At 35.6% G+C, this 15,233-nt stretch overlaps 1 non-coding gene across 1 annotated transcript; it reads right to left on the reverse strand.

The window, feature by feature from the left end:
- Positions 1-14,672: 14,672 nt before the first annotated feature.
- LOC122478179 lies at positions 14,673-14,806 on the reverse strand. Its single transcript, XR_006295909.1, has one exon. It is a non-coding gene; the product is annotated as a U4 spliceosomal RNA (small nuclear RNA).
- Between the last annotated feature and the right edge of the window lie 427 nt (positions 14,807-15,233).

Consider the following 15,233-nt stretch of genomic DNA (forward strand, 5'->3'; position numbering starts at 1 on the left):
CTATTTTTATTATGGCAGCATATATTACTGTGTGTATGATTCCTGTTTGCCACCATAGAGTGATTTTGTTTGTTCAGTTCCATTTTTGCCCCATATAAATGCTGTAATTTGTTCATATCCATTCATTCAGATGCCCATGAAACTTAAATGTAGTTCATTGAATTACATATATTTTTTAGCAAATTTCCAATGTTACAATCAAAGACAAATACTGAATGTTCTACATTTTATACACATATTTTGAGAAAGAATCATTGGGGCTATACAACAGTAAAAGGCAGAGAAATAATTTTGACCTTATATATAAAAACCCTTGCATTGGTGGGGCATCTGGGTGGCTCAATCAGTTAAGTGTCCGACTTCAGGTCATGATCTCATGGTTCATGAGTTTAAGCTCTGTGTCAGACTCTGTGCTAACAGCTCAGAGCCTGGAGCCTGCTTCAGGTTCTGTGTTTCCCTCTCTCTTTGCCCCTCTCCCACTTTTGCTCTCTCTCTCTCTCTCTCTTTCTCTCTCTCAAAAAATGAATAAACATTAAAAAAAAACCCTTGCATTGGTGTGTGTCTGTGTACATATAGTATTCAAAGAATATGCTTTTAATCATGACAGTTTAGTTTGAATTTCACAACTAATGAACTGCTAGTCTTTTCAGAAAATAAAACAATGTGGTACAAGGGCTATATATATCTTGCTGCTTATCCTCATACCATTACTGCAGAATACAAGTATAATTATTTGGGGGAAAAAGTTGATTATTTTATCCTGCTTTGTTTATATGTTTCTTTTTGTCCTGTATATATAGTGTTACAACTAGGTATTTATCTGTATAGTAATTATAAATGAAATGTATAATTCTGTCTTAAAACATTGTTTTTGAGGTCTGATAACAATTATAATTATCAGTATTTAATTAAGATATAGTACTGCAGCTAATATACTCAAAGTCTACTATTCATTTTACTAAAATTATCAAATGTTAATTATTTGCTAGACAATAATATAAAACACCATGTAAAAAGTGAACCTACTACGTTGATGACCATATTAGTGTTTCATTGCTGCTGTAACAAAATATGACAAATTTTGTGGCTTGAAACAATGCAAATTAATTTTCTTGTAGTTCTATAGGTCAGATATCTAACATGGATATCACTAAGCTAAAATCAAGGTGTTGGCAGGGCTGCATTTCTTTCTGTAGCTTCCAGGGAAGAATCTGTTTCCTTAACTTTTCCAACTTCTAGAATGCACCCACATTTCTTGGCTCATGGTTCTTTTCATCCATCTTCAAAGCCAAAAATGTTGCATCTCTCTGATTATTCTCCCATAATATCTGCCTTTGACCTTCCTTTTATGCCTCCAAGTGTGATTTATCTCAAGATTCTCAGTCAGGTCTGAAAAATCCATTTACCATGTGAGGTAATATATTTACAGGTCTTGGTCATTCGGTTGTGGAGGGGATATTTAGGGGGCCATTATTCTGCCTGCGGCAATGAAAGACACTGCAAAATGTTAACTTCTACTAACGAAATAATAAGCTTTAACTCTCATGCTATTTACTTTTGTATTTATTTTTTTTAATTTTTTTTTCAACGTTTTTGTTTTTTTGGGGGGGGGGACAGAGAGACAGAGCATGAACGGGGGAGGGGCAGAGAGAGAGGGAGACACAGAATCGGAAACAGGCTCCAGGCTCTGAGCCATCAGCCCAGAGCCTGATGCAGGGCTCGAACTCACGGACCATGAGATCGTGACCTGGCTGAAGTCGGACGCTTAACCGACTGCGCCACCCAGGTGCCCCTACTTTTGTATTTAAACAAACAGCAGTTTTATCTAGAGAATTTATAAATTTAAACCTCTCAGGCAAAATCAATATGAAAATGTATAAGCACATATTTGACAAATTAATTTTTAACATTATTATGATTTGAATACTGATGTTGTAATTATAGATAATTAGAACAATTAAGAAATTTATTAAGGATGAATTAAATATTTTATAGAACAGACATTCTCTGTCCCAGCATGTCTATTACCCATTCACATTTATTTCATAAATGCATAAAACAGCAATTTGGTTATTTTAGTGATCAAATTAAATCAATGATTGTCAGATTTATTCATCAAGTTGTGATGTATAAACATAATGAATAACTTCAGAGATTTATAGCAATATTCATAATCATAAAAGTCTTGAGGACTATTAACAGTTACTGAAGAGCTATGTAAAATAAATATTTTATTTTTATTCAAATTCATTATTCAAAACTATAAATGTCTAAACAATACTAAGCAATTGATATTCATAGGTCTTAGTTTTAGTTTGCAACACCATCATTGTGTACTGTGATTACCAAACCATTTTGCTGGGAGAATTCAAAATAAATTTCTAAGGTCTGATAGAGGAGGTGTATACTGTTTCTGTAATTTTTATTTGTGCGGAAAGACTCAACGTGTACCAGATGCCACTATTTGTGATTTTTATTCCTAGTTTTCAAGTGTTTACCTTAGGGATATCTTAGAGAGGGGGATCACCCTCCATGCTTGGTATATACTTTATATAAATATAAACGTTTACAATAATAATATTCTTCACTGCACACCTATGTTCATAATATAGAATGTATTTCTTTTTTTCATTATTACATATTTTATTCTGACATACCATTATATTAATAAAATCATTAAAATGCCAATCTTGGCTATTACATAAATGATACAGTGAATAGGTTCATAGGGAAATATCAAGGTAAAATTTTAATGTATTTCTTAAGAAAGGAAATGGAAATTAACTTTTCTTAAACCTCTAACATATATCAACATCATGCTTATTGCTTTCACCCTCTCTTATTAAATTCTCATAATATCTCATTAATTTTGCAAGAAAAATATGTATTTGTCTAAAATTACATGTTAAATACCAGGTATCATGAACATGCCTGCTTTTGGGATAAGGGAGAGGTCAACATTTCAAATGTCATGGACTCAACCAACATGAAAAACTTGGTGCACAGATGATATTTCCTTTTGTGTCTCCTTTTGTGTCAGGAACGGATCCCAGAGAGTCCTTCTCCTGTTCCCTCTCTGGAAGATAATCATTGTCCTGGGAGTCAAATTTCCTCCCACCCCAGCAGCAGTGTGTCCAGTTCTCCTTCTCAGATGGATCACCATTCAGAGAGGACAGGTAAGTATCTCACCCAAAACAAGGAATTTAAAGAAATTCTTTCAGGAAATTCGTCATTAGTCAATAGAAAGTGGAGAAAGAAGCTGGGGAGCTGATGCCTCCCTAAAAAATGGCTTTTTGAAGTGGCCTTTTTTTTTATTGCTGAAGCAATATGAACAACAAAATGAAACTTAAGGTGTTATAAGTTTCTTCTCAGAAAGGGCCTTTATTTACTGTGTCACTGGATTCCAGGGGAACAATATGATGGGATTTTTGTAGAGTATATGCTAGTTCAGTATGTTGGTATATAACAGTTTATGTGATACAATATACTTGCTACATTCACAGCATCCTTTGAATAATGAAAGATAAAATATATTTTAAACAGTTGATCATTTAGAATGATTAAAAAGTGAATCAATATATAATTTGATACAATCTCAATAATTTAGATCACAAGTATTTAACATGCCTTTCCCTTTATTTTTTTATCATCTCACAAGTCTTACACCAGAGATACTATTCCAGAAATACTATAGTGTTATTGTCAGTGATGTGGCATATGGGAGACTTGAATATAGCCATAGTTCCAGTGGTGACTAGCTATGAGAATGTAACTTGGGTATGTAACTTAACCATTATGAATTTCTTTACCCAATATATAGAAATAATTACTTCCTTGCCTAAGGCACTGGATTTTTGTGAGATAAAATGAAATAATATGTGGAAAAACACTTCAGAAACTTAAAGTGCTAAGGGAATGTGAGGGACAAACACTATTTTTCTCTGTGTGGCTTTACCTTGATTGTTTATCATCCCTTGCTGTCTGATTTTACTCAGGTATACAGATGTTACCATATTGTAACAAATTCTCTTTTAGTATATAATAATTATGAACCAATTGAGTTAGGTAAAATATTTGTTAATCTTATGTACCTACACAATCCAATTTCCTAAATATCCATTTCATTTAGGAAAAATTATTTCTGCTTTTCTTTTAGCCTTACTCTATATGGATGTTCATTATGTAAACTCTAAATTTTTACACATGGTAATAGTGATTGCTTTAAGCCTCTTCAAAATAATGTTTTGGTGGGGGGTGAGGGGGAGAAGAGTAATTTGAGGGATTAGTGGAGGTGTTAGGTTCCAAATTTGTGTTAGGGAAGGATGAATATGATTTCTCCCTTGTGGAAATTCATGCAAGTCTCACTTAGCCTGTCAATATTACACATTGTTTATGGCTCATAGTATGTCCAATGAATCTCAAATCAGGCTCCCCATTATAATTGCAAATTCTGTGGAGCATTTACAAATCTGGATGATCAGACTACATGCTCAGAGTCTGATTTACCTAGTCTGGAATAAAGCATGGCAGCAGCGTTTTGTTTTTATTTTCAGTATCTCTTCATCAGATTCTAATATGCAGCCAGAGTTAAGAACCACTGAGCTAGAACTTGCAGCTAGTGACCCTAAGGAAGTAAATTTAATTCCTGGAAGAGGTGACAGATCTTCTAGCTTTACTTTGTCACAGCTTTTGGACACAGACCACCTGATTATTACAACATTGTGCAACTGATTCAAGGGAGACTGAGCAAGGCAAGCAGATATAGCCATAAGACCACTGATGAATCAATAAACCAAAACACACATTATTCTGTCAGGATAATCTTTGTATTGATGAGAGGTGGGAGAGAAAAAAAAGAGAGATTATTGAGTGCTGTCTAAAAGCAAAGCAAATAGGGAAATATATTTTGTGATAGATACATTGTAAGAGAATGATATCTTACACTTAGAAGTAAAATCAAATATTTTCAAATCAATGTAGTATTCTTAAAAATATATTAACCACGTAAAACATTTCTTATTGCACTGGCAGTAATTAGGCTATCTAAGCACATTCCCAGTTGTACAGACATGATAGTGAGATTGTCTCTAAATGAATACAAATATTTAGTAATGTTTCATTTATAGTGACCATATTTTATTTATAGAACATTATGATATTTTAATAAAATATAACAAAAATGAATTAAATAATCAAGTATGAAAATTGGCATGTATTTCTCTTTCAATAGAAATATTTTGTGAAGGAGCATTTATAATAACCAGAAAGTTAGACTTCACCTTTTAATTTTGCTGTATATATTTGCAAAAACTTTATAAGGTGAGTTAAATGCATAATTATTTTAAACTCACGAAATTAAGTGATAAATTCTTTCCAGAAATACTTTGGGAAATATATTATTAATTATTCAGGTAAATAGCTAATTTACATATGTATTTTAAAAGAGGAAATATTTAAAATGATTTAAAGAAAATATGTGGGCAATTATATATGTGCCATATATTAATTCCACTTTAAAAATTCACATGATTAAAGCAGTTTATCAATTTTTAAATTATATAATCATCAGACCAAATTTCTCCATTGTTTCAGAAGTAGAGGTGTATACAATTCATGTTACTACTTATTGGAGTAAAATAGCTATTTATGTAATACTTTTATGCCTTTCTTTTGGGTACTTTGCAAAAATATTACTCAGTTATATCTTTTCTTTATAGTCATGATGCCCAACAATAGAGAAGAACTTATTGTTGATCAGGATAATGGACCCACCATCAAAAGGGATAATAAAGGTAAAATAATTTTTGCTTATGTGGTTGACATATAAATATTAGATAGTAACTGAATTAACATCCCAGTTCTGTATACTGCATCCATATTTCCTGAACAAAATAGATTTATACTGTCTTTGCATAAATTACTATAGTAGTAAAAAAATTATGTTTACCGGAGACTTGTTTATTTGATGTTCTAAATTACATGTCAGCCTAAAGTTTTTCTGTGCCTGTGGTTGGAGATTTTACTTTAAGCCCTTTTATTATGCCTGATCAGAGACATCTGACTCTCTTTTTATTACATATTCACTTTGTTATCCATGTTTAAGTAACTCACCATTTGATAGTTATGTTTGAAAAACTGAGTTGCTGCCATGGAGAAGAAATATTCCCCTCAATTATGAAAAGAGGTTTTTAAAATATATGCTAATATGGGCATTTCAAATGAAAGCTTAACAAGTTACTCCAGCAAAGTATTTATCTGGAATGCAGATAGATATGATGCCAATCTAGCTTTTGATCCACTGAGATACATGTATATCTCCATAGTATCCACTTTTTTCTTTTTCTTTTTTTTAATATGAAATTTATTGTCAAATTGGTTTCCATACAGCACTCAGTACTCATCTCAACAGGTGCTGTCCTCAATACCTATCACACACCTTCCCTTCCCTCCTAGCCCCCATCAACCCTCAGTTTGTTCTCAGTTTTTAAGAGTCTCTTATGGTTTGCACCCTTCCCGATCTGTAACTTTTTTCGCCCTTCCCCTCCCCCAGGGTCTTAAGTTTCTTAACATCCACATGAGAGTGAAAACATATGGTATCTGTCTTTCTCTGTATGACTTATTTCACTTAACATAACACTCTCCAGTTCCATCCACATTGCTACAAATGGCCAGATTTCATTCTTTCTCATTGCACGTCGTATTCCATTGTGTATATAAACCACAATTTCTTTATCCATTCATCACTTAATGGACATTTCGGCTTTTTCCACAATTTGGCTATTGTTAAGAGTGCTGCTATAAACAGTGGGGTACAAGTGCCCCTATGCATCAGTACTCCTGTATCCCTTGGGTAAATTCCTAGCAGTGCTATTGCTGGGTCATAGGGTAGGTCTATTTTTAATTTTCTGAGGAACCTCCACACTGTTTTCCAGAGTGGCTGCACCAGTTTGCATACCCACCAACAGTGCAAGAGGGTTCCCATTTCTCCACATCCTCTCCAGCATCTATAGTCTCCTGATTTGTTCATTTCAGCCACTCTGACTGGCATGAGGTGGTATCTCAGTGTGGTTTGATTTGTATTTCTCTGATGAGGAGTGACGTTGAGCTTCTTTTCATGTGCCTGTTGGCCATCTGGATGTCTTCTTTAGAAAAATTTCCGTTCATTCTTCTGCCCATCTCTTCACTGGATTACTTGTTTTTGGGTGTGGAGTTTGGTGAGTTCTTTATAGGTTTTGGAAACTAGCCCTTTGTCAGATATGTCATTTGCAAATATCTTTTCCCATTCCCATGCCTTTTAGTTTTGTTGATTGTTTCCTTTGCAATGCAGAAGCTTTCTATCTTGATGAGGTCCTAATGGTTCATTTTTGCTTTTAATTCCCTTGCGTTTGGAGATGTGCTGAGTAAGAAATTGCTGCGGCTCAGGTCAGAGAGGATTTTTTTCCTGCTTTCTTCTCTAGGGCTTTGATAGTTTCCTGTCTCACATTCAGGTCCTTTATCCATTTTGAGTTTATTATTGTGAATGGTGTAAGAAAAGGGTCTAGTTTCATCCTTCTGCATGTTGCTGTCCAGTTCTCCCAGTACCATTTGTGAAGAGACTGTCTTTTTTCCATTGGATATTCTTTCCTGCCTTGTCAAAGACTAGTTGGCCATACTTTTGTGGGTCTAGTTCTGGGGTTTCTATTCTATTCCATCGATCTATGTGTCTGCTTTTGTGCCAATACCATGCTGTCTTGATGATTACAGCTGTGTAGTAGAAGCTAAAGTCTCGGATTTTGATGCCTCCTGCTGTGGTATTCTTCTTCAATATTACTTTAGCTAGTTGGGGTCTTTTGTGGTTCAATACAAACTTTAGGATTGCTTTTTCTAGCTTTGAGAAGACTGCTGGTGCAACTTTGACTGGGATTGCATTTGAATGTATTCATTTCCTTGGGCAGTATTAACATTTTAACAATATTTATTCTTCCAATCCATGAGCACGGAGTGTTTTTCTATTTCTTTGTATCTTCTTCAATTTCATTCATAAGTTTTCTATAGTTTTCAGCACGCAGATCTTTTACATCTTTGGTTAGGTTTATTTCTAGGTATTTTATGATTCTTGGTGCAATTGTGAAGGAGATCAGTTTCTTTGTCTTTCTGTTGCTTCATTATTAGTGTATAAGAATGCAACTGATTTCTGTACATTCATTTTGTATCCTGTGACTTTGCTGACTTCATGTAGCAGTTCTAGCAGACTTTTGGTGGAGTCTATTGGGTTTTCCGTATATAATATCATGTCATCTGCAAAAAGTGAAAGCTTGATTTCATCATTACTAGTTTTGATGACTTTTATTTCCTTTTGTTGTCTGATTGCTGATACTAGCACTTCCAACACTCTGTTAAACAACAGCCGTGAGAGTGGACATCCCTGTCGTGTTGCTGATCTCAGGGAGAAAGCTCTCAGTTTTTCCCCATTGAGGATCATATTAGCCTGTGGGCTTTGCATAAATGGCTTTGATGATGTTTAAGTATGTTCCCTCCATCCCGACTTTCTCGAGGGATGCTGAATTTTGTCAAATGCTTTTCTGCATCAATTGACAGGGTCATATGGTTCTTTTCTTTTATTAATGTGATGTATCACGTTGATTGATTTGTGAATGTTGAACCATATCTGCAGCCCAGGAATGAATCCCACTTGATCATGGTGAATAATTCTTTTTATATGCTGTTGAATTCTATTCGCTAGTATCTTATTGAGAATTTTTGCATCCATATTCATCAGGGATATTGACCTGTAGTTCTCTTTTTTGGCTGGGTCTCTGTCTAGCTTAGGAATTAAAGTAATGCTAGATTCATAGAATGAGTCTGGAAATTTTCCTTCCCTTTCTTTATTTTGGAACAGCTTGAGAAGGATGTGTATTATCTCTGCTTTAAATGTCTGGTAGAATTCCCCTGGGAAGCCATCTGGTCCTGGACTCTTTTTTGTTGGGAGATGTTTGATAACTGATTCGATTTCTTTGCTGGTTATGGGTCTGTTCAAGCTTTCTATTTCTTCATGTTTGAGTTGGAAGTGTGTGGGTGCTTAGGAATTTGGCCATTTCTTCCAGGTTGTCCAGTTTGTTGGCATATAATTTTTATAGTATTCCCTGATAATTGTTTGTATCTCTGAGGGATTGGTGGTAGTAATTCCATTTTCATTCATGATTTTATCTATTTGGGTCATTTCCCTTTTCTTTTTGAGAAGGCTGGCTAGAGGTTTATCAATTTTGTTTACTTTTTCAAAAAAACAACTCTCGGTTTCATTGATCTGCTCTACAGTTTTTTATACTGTATAAAAAACATATACTGGGATGTTATTAGGTGTTTGTATTTGGGATTTTTCTTCTTTCTTGAGATAGGCCTGGATTGCAATGTATTTTCCTCTCAAGACTGCCTTCACTGCGTCCCAAAGCATTTGGATTGTTGTATTTTCATTTTCATTTGTTTCCATATATTTTTAAATTTCTTCTCTAATTGCCTGGTTGACCCGTTCATTCTTTAGTAGGGTGTTCTTTTACCTCCATGCTTTTGGAGTTTTTCCAGACTTTTTCCTGTGGTTGATTTCAAGCTTCATAGCATTGTGGTCTGAAAGTATGCCTGGTATGATCACAATTCTTTTATAATTACGAAGGGCTGTTTTGTGACCCAGTATGTGATCTATCTTGGAGAATGTTCCATCTGCACTCGAGAAGAAAATATATTCTGTTGCTTTGGGATACAGAGTTCTAAATATATCTGTCAAGTCCATCTGATCCAATGTAACATTCAGGGCCCTTGTTTCTTTATCGATTCTGTGTCTAGATGATCTATCCATTGGTGTAAGTGGTGTATTAAAGTCCCCTGTAATTACCACATTCTTATAAATAAGTTTGCTTATTTTTGTGATTAATTGTTGTATATATTTGGGGGCTCCCATTTTTTGGTGCATAGACATTTATAATTGTTAGCTCTTCCTGATTGATAGACCCTGTAATGATTATATAATGCCCTTCTTCATCTCTTGTTACAGCCTTTAATTTAAAGTCTAGTTTGTCTGATATAAGTATGGCTACTCCAGCTTTCCTTTGACTTCATTTAACATGACAGATAGTTCTCCATCCCCTCACTTGCAATCTGAAGGTGCCCTCAGGTCTAAAATGAGTCTCTTTAGACATAAAATAGATGGGTCTTGATTTTTTACCCATTCTGATACCCTATGTCTTTTGGTTGTAGCATTTAGTCCATTCACATTCAGCGTTATTATAGAAAGACATGGATTTAGAGTCATTGTGAAGTCTGTGGGTTTCATGCTTCTAGTTATGTCTCTGGCACTTTGTGGTCCTTGAAACATTTCACTCACAGAGTCCCCCTTAGGATCTCTTGTAGGGCTGGTTTAGTGGTGATGAATTCCTTAATTTTTTCTTTGTTTGGGAAAACCTTTTTCTCTTCTTCTATTCTGAATGACACACTTGCTGGCTACATATTCTCGACAGATTCTCGGCTACATGTGTTTTTTTTGTTCATCACATTGAAGATGTGCCATTTCTTTCTGTCTGCCAAGTTTCACTATATATGTTTGCTACTACCCTTATGTATCTACCTTTGTATGTTAGGGTCCATTTTTCCTAGCTGCTTTTAGAATTCTCTCTTTATCCTTGTATTTTGCCAGTTTCCCTATGATATGTTGTGCAGATCTATTCAAGTTATGTCTGAAGGGAGTTCTCTTTGCTTCTTGGATTTCAATGCCTTTTTCCTTCCCCAGGTAAGGGAAGTTCTCAGCTCTGATTTGTTCAAGTACACCTTCAGCACCTTTCCTTCTCTCTTCCTCCTCTGGAATACCAATTATGCGTATATTATTTCTCTTTAGTGCATCACTTAGTTCTCTAATTCTCCCCTCATACTCCTGGATTTTTTTATCTTTTTGTCAGCTTCCTCTTTTTCCATAATTTTATCTTCTAATTCACCTATTCCTTCCTCTGCTTCTTCAATCCATGCTATGGTGCCTCCAGTTTATTTTGCACCTCATTTATAACACTTTTTGCTTCTCATGACTATTTCTTTGTCCCTTGATCTCTGTAGCAATAGATTCTCTTCTTTCCTCTATGCTTTTTTCAAGACCAGCGATTAATTTTATGACTATTATTCTAAATTCTTGTTATATTGCTTAAATCATTTTTGATCAATTCGTTAGCTGTCGCTACTTCCTGGAGCTTCTTTTGAGGAGATTTCTTCCATTTCATCATTTTGGGTAGTCCTTGTGGTGGCTCCAAACTCTAGGGCACTTACCCTGTGCTGTCTGGAGTGACTTGTGTTGGTGGGCAGGGCCACAGTCAGACCCAATGTTTGCCCCCAACCCACTTCTTGGGCCACAGTCAGACTGGTGTGTACCTTATCGTCCCCTCTCCCAGGAGCAGGACTCACTGTGGAGTGTTGTGGCCCTTGTCCACAGCTGCTTGCACACTGTCAGGCTTGTGGTGCTGCTTCAATGGGATCTGGCCAAGAGTGTATTAGGGTGGATCCACAAAGTGCACAGGGGTGGGAGGGGCAGGCTTAGTTAGTTTTGCTGTCAGTGGCCCCCTGCAGGAGGGGCCCTGAAGCATCTGGAGGGAGGCAGGCCTGTCTGAGGGATGGATCTACAGAAGCACAGCATTGAGCATTTGCAGGATGCAAACAAGTTCAGTGATGGGAAATGGTTCCCTTTGGAATTTTGGCTGGGGAATGAGAGAGAGAAATGCTGCTTTCCTGCGCCTTGTTCCCCCACTGAGCTCTGTCCTTCCAGGTCTCAACCACTCTCCCTCACAGTGTCCTCTTGCCCTCCCTTCTCTTTGAGAGCAGAGCAGTTGTCTTTTAACATTCCAGATGTTATGTCCCGCTGACTGTCAGAATTCATGGAGTCCAGCCCCTCTGCTTTTGCAAGCCAGACTTCGGGGGATCTGCCTTGCCGGGTGGACTGCTCCTCCACCACTCAAGGCCCCTCCCGCCATTCCTCGTAGCATGCACCACCTCTCTGCCCTTCTTACCCTCTTCCCTGGGCCTCTTCTCTGCATTCGGCTCTGGAGAGTCCATTATGCTGGTCTTCTGGCAGTTTTCTGGGTTATTTATTCCGATGAGGGTGGAATCTAAGTGATCAGCAGAATGAAGTGAGCCCAGCGATCTCCTATGCTGCCATCTTCTGAATCTTCAATCACTTGCTACTGGGCTTTAGATACCTGGGTTGAAGTTGTTACAATTCTGTGTGATGTTGACAGTGCTCAGGGGCCTGACTCTGACCAGGTAAGGCCTGTTGGGTTTGGGGAGGAGATAGTTGTGGTAGAACACACAAAACAGTTTTTTTTCATAGGATATGAGGTTAATGAAGATTGGGAGAGTAAAAATTTCAAAGCTATGCTATCTTGATATGAAAACTGAGTACAGCATTGGAAAACTAAAAGGTAAAAGAAAAAGAAAACATATTGGCATAGGTTATAGGCTATACATTGTGGCTGTCATCATGAGTTAAACAGTAATAGTAAGCTAAAGACCTTAAACCAACAGGTAACTTATCAGATCATCAAATGGTCTGTTTGTACTTCAATATAGGAAGTATTTTTTCTAACTCTACTAAAGATACTCAATATATAGAAAAAAGATTTCATGAGCTGAAGAGTTAATGGAGAAATTTCTCTTTCTTCTCTAGACTGAACTTGCTTCCTAATTATATAGATGGACACTTTAGTTAGAATTTGGAATGAAATTTTAATTTCATTGATCCATGGTTGGTTTCCTTGCCACATGTTTAGTCATTTCTTATCCAAACGCTGAAAGGCTATACTCCTGGGACTCCAAGATATAAATGATTGATTTCCAAATACTTGTCAGAATGGAAGAAGTCAGTGTCAGTATATTTAAAAACCCAAACTCTTACATAAGTAATGAAATTCTAGTTAAAGATGAAGTCTCATTCTTAACCCAGTAACAATTTGTTCCTCTTTACCCCCATTCATGACTATTTGAAGGACAGCGTGGTAGCAAAGTAACTTTTCTAGGAAAATCTGAAGCTGTATAAGATGTATGATTCTATTGGAACTGTGATCCCCATAAGTGAAAATGGCATTTAGGACTGGCCTGTGTGCTGCAGTGCTCGAGTACACACTACTGTGTCTTATGAAAAATCAGCTGGAGCAGTAGTACAGATATACAGTAACTGATTTTCATAAAATACACAGTGGTATATACTGGTGTTTCTGAATGGACGTTTTACTCATTTCAATCAAATGGGTTTGTCACACATTCTGATGAGGACATTAATAGAAAGGAGTGGCATATTAAACTGCACCCAGGTTATGGTGGAAAGCTCTCTTTTAATTGAGATTTTTGATGTCAAATTTACCAGTTATATATGTGATATTAAGATAAAATATATTTTCTTCAATATATTTGAGTTAATAAAAGGAAATGAAGTTAAAGTAGAAGATTTAACATTTATAGAATATGACAAGTAAGCGGTTTATACAGCAATGGCAGACATATGTTTTCACATCTGTTTTGAGTAATATCATCATGATTTAAAAATGATTTATAGCTATGGAAATTATAAAATGCCAGCTTTGCTATTATGTCGAAATTTCAGAAAAATGAAAAGAATACCATTAGAGTAAACTTCATGTAGCTCACCTCTTTCTGTGCTTTGTAAAATTGGGTGACAATGTAATACATATCTCACTAATTTGCATTTCTCCTTGAATTTTCACACGCAGACATTTCCAACTCTATGATCTGGGCTTTCCTGGCAGTGGTGCTGTGTCCAAAATAACTTACCAAAGTTGGTACTTTGGTTTTGACTCAAACATTTTGACTAAACTGACTGATCAGACAAGTGAAGCCTTTGATTTTATTTTTCCATAGATTTGTCAAACAAATTGAGCAAATCAGTTGCATGTTATAATATTATGTTATGTGATTTTTAACAGTCAGTTCTGAGATTCCTTTAACAGTCAGTTCTGAGCAGTTGTGACTATTCACTGTAGTTAGCCCATGTGGAAGCAAAGGCACAAAGCAAGATCCTCTGCCCATGACAGACACTGGTCTCCCAAACCACTAGCAGGAATAGAGGTTTTCATATTTTGTATTTCATATTTAATGTATTTATTGAAAAATTTACATATGCAAGAATCACTGGTGATCAAAACTGGAATTCTATAGAAACAGTGGGACAATAAATTTATCATCTTGCCCAAGACTTGAGTCCACTGAAACATTACATTTTAAATCAGTCCACAGGCTATAGATGAAAAGCTAATAATTTTAACTTCCTTTGATCATCAGAACCTAAAGTATATCTCATCTAGAATATCACATTTGTTTTTATGAAAATGGAATAATTTCAGTTTAGAGGAGGATTGGGGCTATATATTGACACTCTAATAATGTAAATATTCTCTATTCAATCAAATGCTTTTCTCTCTTTATTCCTGAGAGAATGTTAGATACTGAATGAAAACTTTCAGACCAAGTGATACTATTTAGGTGTTTGGAAATTATTGTTGATTCTGGTTAAAATGAAAAATATATCTTCTGAGTATTTTATTATTTTGAATGAGAGGCAAATGTATTGGGTCAAGTAAAATTCAAAACTCGTTACAAATAAACTTTATGATGAAGCTAAAATACGTAAAGGAAAGTGAAATATATAGTTTTATTCATTTTATGCTGTTCAGTGATTCTAAATATAAATGAGAGGAACAAGGGACATATCTCACTGGAAATTTTCTTTTAGCAATAATCATGCCTTGGACAAACCTTATTGGCTATGATGCTGCCACTGTGCAAAGCTTGGAAATCTTCTTTGAATTACTTCATTTATTTTTTTTTTAATTTAGAAACAATTGTCAAATGACAGTAATAAGCAAAAAGAATACAGAAAAATCTTATGTTTCAGCCAGTTTCTCCCAATGGCAATGTCTTTTACAACATTAGTATAATATGAAAGTCATAAAATTTACATTTGTATAACCAAAGACCTTATTCAAATTTCACCAGTTTTACACACACTCTTTGGTGTGTATGTGTGTGTCTTTCTGTGGAATTTTATCACATGTATAGTTTTGTATAACCACCCACACAAATCTGTACATATTTCATCACCGCAGGGTTTTCTTCTGCTGTACCCTTATCGTCTACCCCACCCCCATGATCCCTAGCTTCTGAGAACCAGTAAGCTATTTTCCATCTCTATAATTACATCATGATAAGAATGTTCT

The sequence above is a fragment of the Prionailurus bengalensis genome, chromosome X (assembly GCF_016509475.1).
Source record: "Prionailurus bengalensis isolate Pbe53 chromosome X, Fcat_Pben_1.1_paternal_pri, whole genome shotgun sequence".
NCBI classification, from domain to species: Eukaryota; Metazoa; Chordata; class Mammalia; order Carnivora; family Felidae; genus Prionailurus; species Prionailurus bengalensis.